Here is a 10,653-nt window from a genome sequence, read left to right as displayed (position 1 = left end):
ACTTGTCGATACACTGTGTGCCAGCCACAAGTGGATCCAAGCACACAACTAAACTAATCTAGCAATCTCAAGAGAGCAAGGATATGTCACTCACCGCCCTACGCTCGCCTTCGTGGAGGATTCCTCGCTGCAAAGAAGAAGGAGCCGTCGCTGCACCGCGCTCAACCGCTTCACCACCGCCGTGCCGTCATCGCAATACTCTCTCTCTCTCTCTCTCTCTCTCTCTCTCTCTCTCTCTCTCTCTCTCTCACTCACTCACTCTCTCTCTCTCTCTCTCTCTCTCTCTCTCTCTCTCTCTCTCTCTCTCTCTCTCTCTCTCTCTCTCTCTCTCTCTCTCTCTCTCTCGCTCGCTCGCTCGCATACACACACACACACACACACACACAAGGAGATGAAGAAGAAGAAGATGGAGATGGAGCAAGAGAACTCTTCGATTGCACAAATGAAAGAATGAATGATTTTTAGGTTTAGGTGACTTTTATATGAGCTCACCCCATTCACACTTGGGTGCCCATAATTAACCAACTAACCCTTGAATGTTCCTGTTAGAGTGCGCCTCTCATCGACGACGATCACTCTTACCCTTTTTCTATTGGACAGACAAGTCCGGCCCATGACTACTAGAAGTGGATGCCAGTGGTTAACACTCGGGCGGTTCACTATGTGTAAAACTACCATATCATGTGCGTTCAAAACATGTTTGTAAAACCCCTTATCTGTGAATTTTATTAGGAATATAATGTACCCTTTCTTTTAAAAATCTGTAAGTTTTTATCAAATTTGAAAAAAATATGCCCTTCTATATATATATTTGTGTAAGTTTCAAGAACTTTAAATACCCTTTTGTTGAACTCACATGATAGGTTACATTTCTGTTAAGCGACCTCCCCGGGGTTAACATGCCCCCCTTCCTGATGTAGATTCCGTCCTCGGAATATAACAGTGCAGCATCGCGATCCACGATAGAAGTACCTGTGTCAACAGAAAAACAACATTGTGAAAGCTCAAAGGCAGCATGTACAGGTGTGCAATAAGTGAGATGCATACATGATATTCTAGGAAATGCAAAATTCATGAATCGTAACATTGCCAACTAGAACAAGCGTAGTACTTGAATAAAATGAAATTGATTTAGGGTCTATTAGGTCGACTCTAAGAGAAGTACACAAAAGCTAGGGCTAAAGTAAGTACTAGATTGACCAACGTTAATTAAAAAATGTCAACTAAAGAGTAGTTAACCTTAGGAATGCTCGTCGGGGTCTAAGGACTAGTGGTCTTGTCACTTATACCACTTAAGTGTGATCCACATAAAATACAAGGAAGTTTGTGCTATTTTCTTTCTCTTTTCTTTTTCTCTTTTTTTTTCTTTGTTTTCTTTTTTGTTATTGTCATAGTTGCTACAAGTAGCTGGGGGACTCGAGGGAGACTCAAGGTCTCAAATACCAGCTTGAGCATAAACTAGCCGGGAGACTCGAGGTCTCCAATACCAGCTTAACACATGGGCTTCCATAACACAAGTCACACTTAGGTGGAATAAACTAGAGAGAACTATATCCTCGTAGCCTAAAATATTACTAAAGTTACTACAATTAATAGACTATTTAGGAATTAAAGTCAACAACAATTAAGTGGCTTAGTTTAGCCTAAGGTCTTGATACCTACTTAAAGCCAACTAATAGACCAAACTCAAAGAGAAGAACAAGGTACTAGAAGTTTAAAAAAATTATAGCATTCAATTTGGCAAAGTCACAACTTCATAAATTTTATGCATTTTAGAATTCAAATGACAACATGCAAACATGTAAATGTGGAAGCATAGATGAAAGAAAGTAGTACACCTGATATAATGGAGAACATCCGTTGTAACATGTAAACATCCATTGTTGTTGTTTTTCAAAGGCATCCTTATGTAGTCACAAACTGCACAATAGTCACCACCAAACATCCATCTTCCAAAGGCACATCAGTGGAAAAAGGTACCAATACTTATTGAACACAATCAAAAAACGTAAGGAACCCTAACCTAATTATTTGCACTCCCCCTAGAGAGTCAAGGGAATAGGATATTGTAGAGATTGGGGGGGAACCCTAAGGATAAACCTCTATCCTCGTCGTCAACAAAAACAAAGTCATCATCCGTGAGACCATATGTGCCGTCCGTGTAATCATGTATATCTTTTTCTTCTTCAAGGGAACCAACGTTTACTAAGAAGGTCACTAGACGCCTATAGTCATCTTGGTCAAAAGGGTAGGCTTGTGCGATGGGAGAAACGCTCTCTACTAAGTATGGATCAGTCGTGGTCAAGAGACGTATCAACTATTCTAACTCCTCAAAATTACTCTCACATGCTAGCGTACCTACCAAATCCCATTCACAGGCAAGCACCGAAAAGACCATGTGAAACACTTGTGAAAAGTAACGAGGGTACCTCTCACCCAAGGCAGGAGTGGATGACTCTAGCGTACTAGCCATATCTGTATACACAGATAGATGATGGTTAGAGTGAAAATATTACAAGGGTCGTGTTCTTGTGCATAATGTGTTTTTATGATTTTGTGTTATGTATAGAACTTGTAAGTTTCCACATTATTGTTTAGAGACTCTTGATCTTTTACTTTTTTCTCTTGTTTTTGTGAGTATAAGGCTTTATATATACATTCCCTAGGATTGGAGATTGAGAGGTCAGGGAGGAAGGTTGAGAGGGAAGCAAGTGAATGATGGATGTCAGCACAAACACTCTCCCCTTCCTTGGGTAGATGATACTTTTTGGAAAGATGTCGTCACCTTTTGAAACCAATTGTTCTAAGTTGTTATGGTGAAGGATTTAACCAATAGTTTTCGACCGCCCTATGCGTTTCATCTAGTTGCAAGGGTGGTAGGATACTCTCCCATGATTTTATTTGCAACGTTGTTGTAGGTGGTGAACTTACAATGTGAGGTGCAAACTCTTCCTTGTTTGTATGGATACGTACAATGGTGGGTGGAGGTTGTAACAAAGCTTCTACTTCCGCATAGGAACTACATGAAGAGCAAGAAGCTTCATTTGACTTCCCTGTTCTTGAGCTAGGTGGAACAAATTGTTCTTTCTTCGGTACCCAAACTAGCTCTAGAGCGGGTGTGTAGCATTCCATGATTTTTTTCTTTCCACAATCTTCAATTTGTTTTGGAGCCACAGGATTGGGCTCACATGGGCCAGGTGACAAGTAAGAGCACAATTTACGTTTTGGCACCCAGATTTGATCATTTCCTTCATAGTAGCCTTGGGCTTCCAATAGTTTTTTAGGAATCCAACGCAACGTTTCTTCACATTTCTTTGGCCAAGTGAGACGTCTTTGTGAGTGCACGAATGCAGTGCACGTGCACAGAGAGTGCGAAGGGGAGAGAGAGAGAGAGAGAGAGAGAGAGAGAGAGAGAGAGAGAGAGAGAGAGAGAGAGGGAGAGAGAGAGAGAGAGAGAGAGCACGACACAGGATGTGGTGAAATTTGTGAGTGAGAGCTCCTTATTCTTTGTATGTATAAAGAATAAGGAGATAAATATGGGTAGCCGGACACTGGCCGAGGGACACGGGCAAAGCACGGTGAGGCACACCGCCTTTATCTAACATTCTCCCACTCAAGGCTGTGTCGATAAGTGGCGAGAAAACTAGCCTACAACTAGTATATACAAGAGGTGAGAGAAGACGACTCTCAACCTATGCCCACTAGCTCACTCTGTAACTGCTCTAGTGTAGATGTAACATACATACCACTAGGACTAGAGCTATGATGACACTCATGATGCAGGTATCGAGTGAGAGTTCCTGCAATGAGAGAGTAAGGTTCACATTCTTTTAACAGTTTTCGAGCTATGTCCTTATGAAGCTCTTTGGGTGGAAAACCATTAACTAGAAAGTTCACAATCTTCTCACTCCATTCAGGTATGGTTTCGACTAAGAATAGAGAAGTATTGGGCAACTCATCATCGACTCCAATAGGGGCTTCACCATTGGGTATGCGAGACAAATGATCCGCAATGACATGTATTTTACCAGGTCTCACCACAATGGTAAAATCAAACTCAAGGAGAATTAACAGCCATCGTGTAATTCTTCCCGTGGAACAATGTTTATTTACTAGATACAACAAGGCTTGATGATCAACATAGAAAACAAACTTGTTGGCCAGAAGGTAGTAGCCAAATTTCTTCACTGCATATCATACCTAAACCTTCTTGCTCTGTAGTGGTGTAGTTTCTCTCGACATCATTCAATTGACGACTTGCAAAGCTAATGGGGTAGTCCAGTTTATGTTCTCCTGGTTGATTTAGAACACACCCAATAGCAAAGTTCGATGCATCAATATGCACATGGAAAATTACATTCCAATCGGGCACTCGTAGAATAGGAGCGCTAGCCAAGGTCTTTTACAATGACTCATAAGCATGGTCACACTCCGTGGTCCATTGGAACTCAATAAGAAGCTTGTACAAAGGACAAGCTATCTCGGCAAAGTTTAAAATAAACCGTCGGTAATAACCAACATGGCCCATGAACCTTTGAACTCCTTTATGGTTTGTAGGTGGTAGCAGTTCAGCAGTGGCTTTAATTTTGCACTCATCTGTGGAAATTCCATTTTTGGACACTATATGCCCTAAAATGACTCCATGTTTAACCCAAAATTGGCATTGACATGCGATACAATCTGCACTTCTCAAACACTTTTCGTAAGCATGATAGATGTTCTTTCCAAGAGGAATAAACACAAAGGTCATCTAAGAAAGCTTCACAAAACTCCCTCAAATATTCTCTAAAAGCAGTGTTTATTAATCTTTGAAAGGTAGCAGGGGCATTGGTTAAGCCAAAATCCATAACACAAAATGCAAGGGTTTCCAATCAACGAGCAAAGAAAATCAAGCAAAGCCAATTTCCGAGAAAATATGAGCAACACCCTTGACAAATTGAAGCGAGCGCAACGAAAATAATCATGTCGTTCTAGATTTGACCACTCAACACCTCAATGCAAAAGGATTGCACATCTAAAATTGCCACAAAGTAGCGGAGGACATGTCAAGGCCCTAAGAAAATCCCCAAGTCACAAAAGTACAAAAAAATCATAAGTAACTCCAAGGCACATATGTAGTTGGACACTCAATGCAACTGAAGACCCTTATGGTCTTTAGGATGTCCTTACCTCTATCCACGTGTAGGTGGAGATCATCCCCCTCATCCACACATGGATTCACCTCGGGTGCTATGTGGAAAGGCACAAGCTCCAAAGTAGCTTCTTGCCTAGCTGTCTCTGGATCTTCAATCATTGAACCCAACCTAATGTTTGTTCTCTCACTCTCATCAACATGATTATCAGAATCATTAGTATCTTTGATGACAGACACTAAACCGACTTGATCGTTGTAGAGAGGATCATGACTCAAGGAAGCCCTTCCCCATTTTTAAGAACCACGACCAGATGTGGACTACATAATTAAATTCCCTCGTTGTTTCATTATTTAATTTTTATGTGTATGAGACATACACTTTCAATTTGCTAATAACGTGAACACATTTATATGAAAGTATTAATAATTGATGAATGTACTAAAGGTGATCACATTTTTATGGAAAAAAAGGACCTTGGGCATTTTGGAGAAGCAAGACAGCTGTCTGAATGAGTTCTTGGCACTTGGAGAAGCTGAACAACTATCAAAACAGGTCCGCACCCATTTGGGCAACTGTCCATTGGATTCTCCCACATGCATGTGAGCTTTGTTTCCATACAAATGTGATTTAGTTTACCCAAAAGACAATTTTTTTAAAAAAAAATATCGCAGCACTTCTCGACCCCGCCCTAGCACTGCCTTGATCTGTCGTCGATGGCGGTGACACTGGCGTGTGCTACAACCGATTTGCACTGGCATGCATTGTTTGGACTAGTTTCATCAACACCATATGTGGTGATTATCTAGCTTCATATAGCTCCAATTCCACATACCACATACTAGCTACTTTCAATTTATTTAATATGAATCATGAGAGTTTCCATCAAGGTCTCTTGGTTTGTTTTCTTAAGAATTATGGAAATTGAACCCTTGTCGTGGGTAAAGTAGAGAAAAGTTAAACTGCCAAGGTAATCCCTTGCAATAGCTCCCTTCTGCAACATCATGATAACAAAAAAAAATGCATAGCATGCACTCTCCAGGTGTTCGCCTCCTCCCGTCCTTTTCCATCAACTTGCGCTTCCACCACTCCTACCACCCGTCACCATTTCCACTAGCTCCAACATGCCTACCTTACACATCCCTTCACTCATCGAGTGCACTGCTATGAGGTCCTACGCCATCATTTCCCCAACCAAAACATTTTCATAATTCTTCTTTATTAAGCCTTTTTCAAAATGTGTTTCCAATATCCCTGTTGGAGCCCATTTTATTAAAAAAGAGAAAGCCTTCATTGTATGTAAAGAAACCTGCTCAAACCAGTCTGCGCCGGCGCGGACTGGTTTTGACAGGTTTCACAAAGGTGCCACATCACAACACAAGATAGCTTGGTGATACCGCCAAAGTGCGTTCGTGCATGCTATACCGTAGAGAGAGAGAGAGAGAGAGAGAGAGAGAGAGAGAGAGAGAACAGAGTTGCGATGTCAAAGAACAAGGCATGGCAGCTTCATCCACAAGCTTGTTTTTCGGCTCGACGACCATCGTGGCTCCAGCCAAGGCGAGTAGCAGCAGTAAAAGTGGAAACACGCAAGTGGTGTCTTGCCGGAAACCAAGAGGCCAGGCCGATCGCGGGTCGCAAAGATGCGATGAAGCTTGCAGCAGCGCTGCTACTTGGTGGTGGCCATGCGTAGTTCGCCTCTACCGATAAGGCCAAGGTAGGCCTCATCGAAGGTCTTCTCGCTAAATCAGTCGCCAACAAGGAGCTGAACGACCAGCAAGCAGCTTGCCACCAGCTATGCGAGCCTATAACGTCACTTTTGGAACTTGCAAGTTTCCCCACAATTCTATCGACTGCCACGATCTTGGAATGTGCCTTTCCTCTACGATGATCTGAAGATAGAGTGTGAAGGCAAGGAGAAGTACAACTGCGCATCCAATGTTTTTTGGAAGTGGTGAGAGGATTTGTTGAATGGGCTGGGCAGTTAGTTGCCTCTTGTTCATAAGCAAATTGTTGAGCCCCCAGTTTCTTTGTCGAAATGATAGTAGATTTTGATGAATACAGACATGTTATTTTCTGTTGTTACTCTTGGAGATATTTAGGCACCTCATCCTCCCATAATATTATTCAATTGTATTTAAATGTTCAAGTGGCAAGCACAATCTCTTCATTGGATTTCCACCTGTGTTTATTATTATTGCAAAAACAGGGCTTGGTAATTAAAGAGAGAGAGAGAGAGAGAGAGACATCTACAGTTAGAAGCATTGGCCGCCATCCTCTTGATCCCTGCATGCACCTCCTTGCTGTTTCCATGGCAACTTAATTCCTGAGTTTGTACTAGCCGGCCACCTACACACACTTTTATTTTTGCCGGCCATGACACTGACTTTTTCAAGTTGCAATGAAGCTGCCACGGGAGACGACCTCATTGGGCGAGCTCGATGAGACTTGTGCAAAAAGCCTATAGCATACAACATGCTACTTTGACGTAGAAGTGCAAAAGTGTTGGCTCTCCATATCGAATGTTTCTTACACACATAGAGCCTATGGTAGAAGATTGTTCTAATCACCTTCCACTACAATTTCATCTAGCTCCCTCTCTTTGACCCTGATATATTGCTCCTTTTGTGTCCCAACTCCTTTGTTGGTGATTGTCTTGATGATGATGGAAGATCTCTTCCACAATGCACTAGCATTCCTACCGTGTGTACCTCAAGCATGAGCTCCTTATTACCATCTCCAACTACCCAATGCATTCTTCTTCCACCCTTGTCACTAGCATTCTCTTCTACACCCTCGTCGCACACTAGCATTCTCTTCTACCGCCAATGTAAAGCATGGGCAGCAGCTTCCTAGACAAGCTGCTATTAGAATTCTAGGGCTCAATCTTTGAGTAGTGATTGGCATACACTAGGAGTCAAAGTTTTCATTGTGCTCATCCTTAATTTCTTTTGGTTGCTATATTATCTTAGCTCTAGAAGCAAATCTAAGAAATTAGAGAAAACCCCATCTGTCATGATTCTCATGGTTTCCAACGAAATCAATGTGGATCATGTGAGGAATCCCAACCCTCCTCAAAGCAGCTTCATCCATCCCTTTAATAGTGCACGGATTCATGCTAACCACTTGACTAAGAGAAAGTAGAGGTTCATGCTAGTCAAAATGTTGAAAAGGGGATACCATAGTAAACCATGCAAGTTGGGCTTCAGAGTCTCCTTCCTTTATTATAGGTGAATAAAACTTGCATGACAATGTAGATACACCATATCCATGTACCTTGCAAGAAGAAAGGTAACAGGACTGTTGGGATGGCTTATCTACGCCATCCATAGAAAAATCCAATAGGAAACTAAGAGAGCTCGTACAGGCCACACTCATTCAAGAAGCCAAAAACACAAACACAGAGCACTCTATGTGTGTGTGTGTCTACGTATACAACAAGTACATTAAAGTTGCAATTTCCAAGCCTAGAAAAAGTTAAAGGAAGATGGTTGCTCATCTAGGCTCCCTCAATGTTGATTGTTGTTAACAGCCCGCAAGAAAAAATACTTGGCCCACAGGTCCCAAAAAAAAAAGAACCTACCCATTAGCCTCAAAAAAGGTTCACCGTGTCATGTTTCAACCCCTAAAGCCTTTGCACTTCTATGATGTTCTAACATGCGATACTTTTTGCTGGTCGATATGCATGTTTTGTTGCCCATTCAATGCAAGGCAATAATTTCAAGAGAAGCCAAGCTTAGGTTGATGAGGAAAGGGATTTCAAATGAGAAGGTGGAAGACAATAGATATCTACAATGACACTATTCCATTGAGCTAAAGACTAGAGGCACATTGTTGGGCACATCTAAGCATGAGAGGTCCTCTCACTTTTTCTAGAGAACATGTAAAGGTTTTCCCTTATCCACCCTCCAACCATTATTGAGGGACTTGCTCGTTTTTTACGCTGCTCAGGAAAACTCGCTTGCCATCTTGTAAGACTCAATAATGCAAACACTCCAAATTTGGTTATAAAGGTTGTTTTAGCTTGGTCCTCCAGCGCAATTGTGATTTGATTTTAGCCAAAGTACCCATCTAAAAAGCTATAATCTTCCTTTCCTGAAACTCTTTCAAGAACATGTTCTGAATATGGCAAGGGGTAATGGTCCCTCCTAGTGGCGGCATTGACCTTCTTGAGATCCACACACACTCTGAGTTTCCCATTCTTTTTTGGCACAATCACTATTGGAGACACCCATTCTGAGTGCTCAATAGGGTATATGAATCCACATTTCACAAGCTTTTCAATCTCTTCTTGAATGATTTTTGCATATTTAGGATTCATTGGGTAGGGTCATTGCTGAACTGGTTTAGCCATGCTATTTGTGGGGATTGTGTGTTGCACCACGAAAGGTGGAACACCTTGCATATCATGATATGTCCAGGCAAATATATCCCTGAATTCCTTGAGAAGCTCCTTAAGTACACACTCCTCAGTCTCTGTCAGATCTTGGGCAATGAAAACAGGTTTTGGACTCTTCTCGTGGGTCTGCTAACTCTATTTCCTTAACTATCGTTGGACCGTCATAGACTCCATTGCTCCCATCGATAGATTTTCTTTGAGCTTTTGTATACACAACCTTACGTTCCTCTGTGGTATAGGTATTTGAAATGTTTAGGTGCAGGGTGTAATTTTGTGGGGTCCTGTTGTTCTGTGGACTGTGATTGCACTTCCAATTCCTTTTGTTGTTGACCTAAGTCTTGATTTTGTCATCTCCTTATGGTACGGCTCAACCTTGGCTTCTTTGTAGACTCTAGTTTTGCGATGTCAATGGGTTGTGGACTACACCACATAACGCTTTGAAGGTATTCACCCCAACTATCTACCAACTTCCGATGAGCATCACATGCCCCTATATAATTAATCCATTCTGCGGTAGATTTCTTTTCATTTATTTTAGCACGCACATTTGCTCAATATCATCGCCTCTTATATCTCTTACTCTTCTTGTCTAATTTTTTATTACAACCGATCTCTAGTGAAGAGTCACTAGATGAATCACTTCTTGTGTCTTCTGCTCCCTTGGATATATTGTCATCTAGGGTACCACTGGGCCCTGAAGGGTTTGTCCTCAGAGTCAATTTCAATTGATGATTCTGACCCCAAATCGTGTGGGCTATAGTCTTGTGAGGCGCTACTAGTTCCAATGCCAGTCAAACCTTCATCTTGTAGGTCATCAAAAGCTATATACATTGCTTCTAGCATATTTAAGAGTACAAGTGGTGGCATTTCATCCCCCTCAGGTGTTACCGAGGTCGTCCTCCTGTTTCCCCAAGTGTCTATGGTTGCTGCTAGGTGGAGCCAATCCACATTGTCCGACTCAATCATCCCAGGTAGTACATCCATATAAGGAGAATCTTCCCCAACATCAGTGTCTGCTTTACACGTGTAACAATACTACAATGGGGACGCGTGAATTGTGGTGTCATATCTATGATCAATTATAAACCTGTTTCCTAGGGGTTGTGCTCGACCAATTACAAGATC

General features: G+C 41.8%; 1 pseudogene; it reads left to right on the top strand.

Annotated features, from left to right (window-relative positions):
- The first annotated feature begins 6,532 nt into the window (after positions 1–6,532).
- LOC147447188 (photosystem I reaction center subunit N, chloroplastic-like) lies at positions 6,533–7,163 on the top strand (annotated as a pseudogene).
- Positions 7,164–10,653: the final 3,490 nt, after the last annotated feature.

The sequence above is a fragment of the Adiantum capillus-veneris genome, chromosome 11 (assembly GCF_014529385.1).
Source record: "Adiantum capillus-veneris isolate H3 chromosome 11, ASM1452938v2, whole genome shotgun sequence".
Taxonomy (NCBI): Eukaryota; Viridiplantae; Streptophyta; class Polypodiopsida; order Polypodiales; family Pteridaceae; genus Adiantum; species Adiantum capillus-veneris.
Note: the sequence above shows the minus strand (reverse complement) of the source record. Positions and strands in the feature narration are given on the sequence as shown.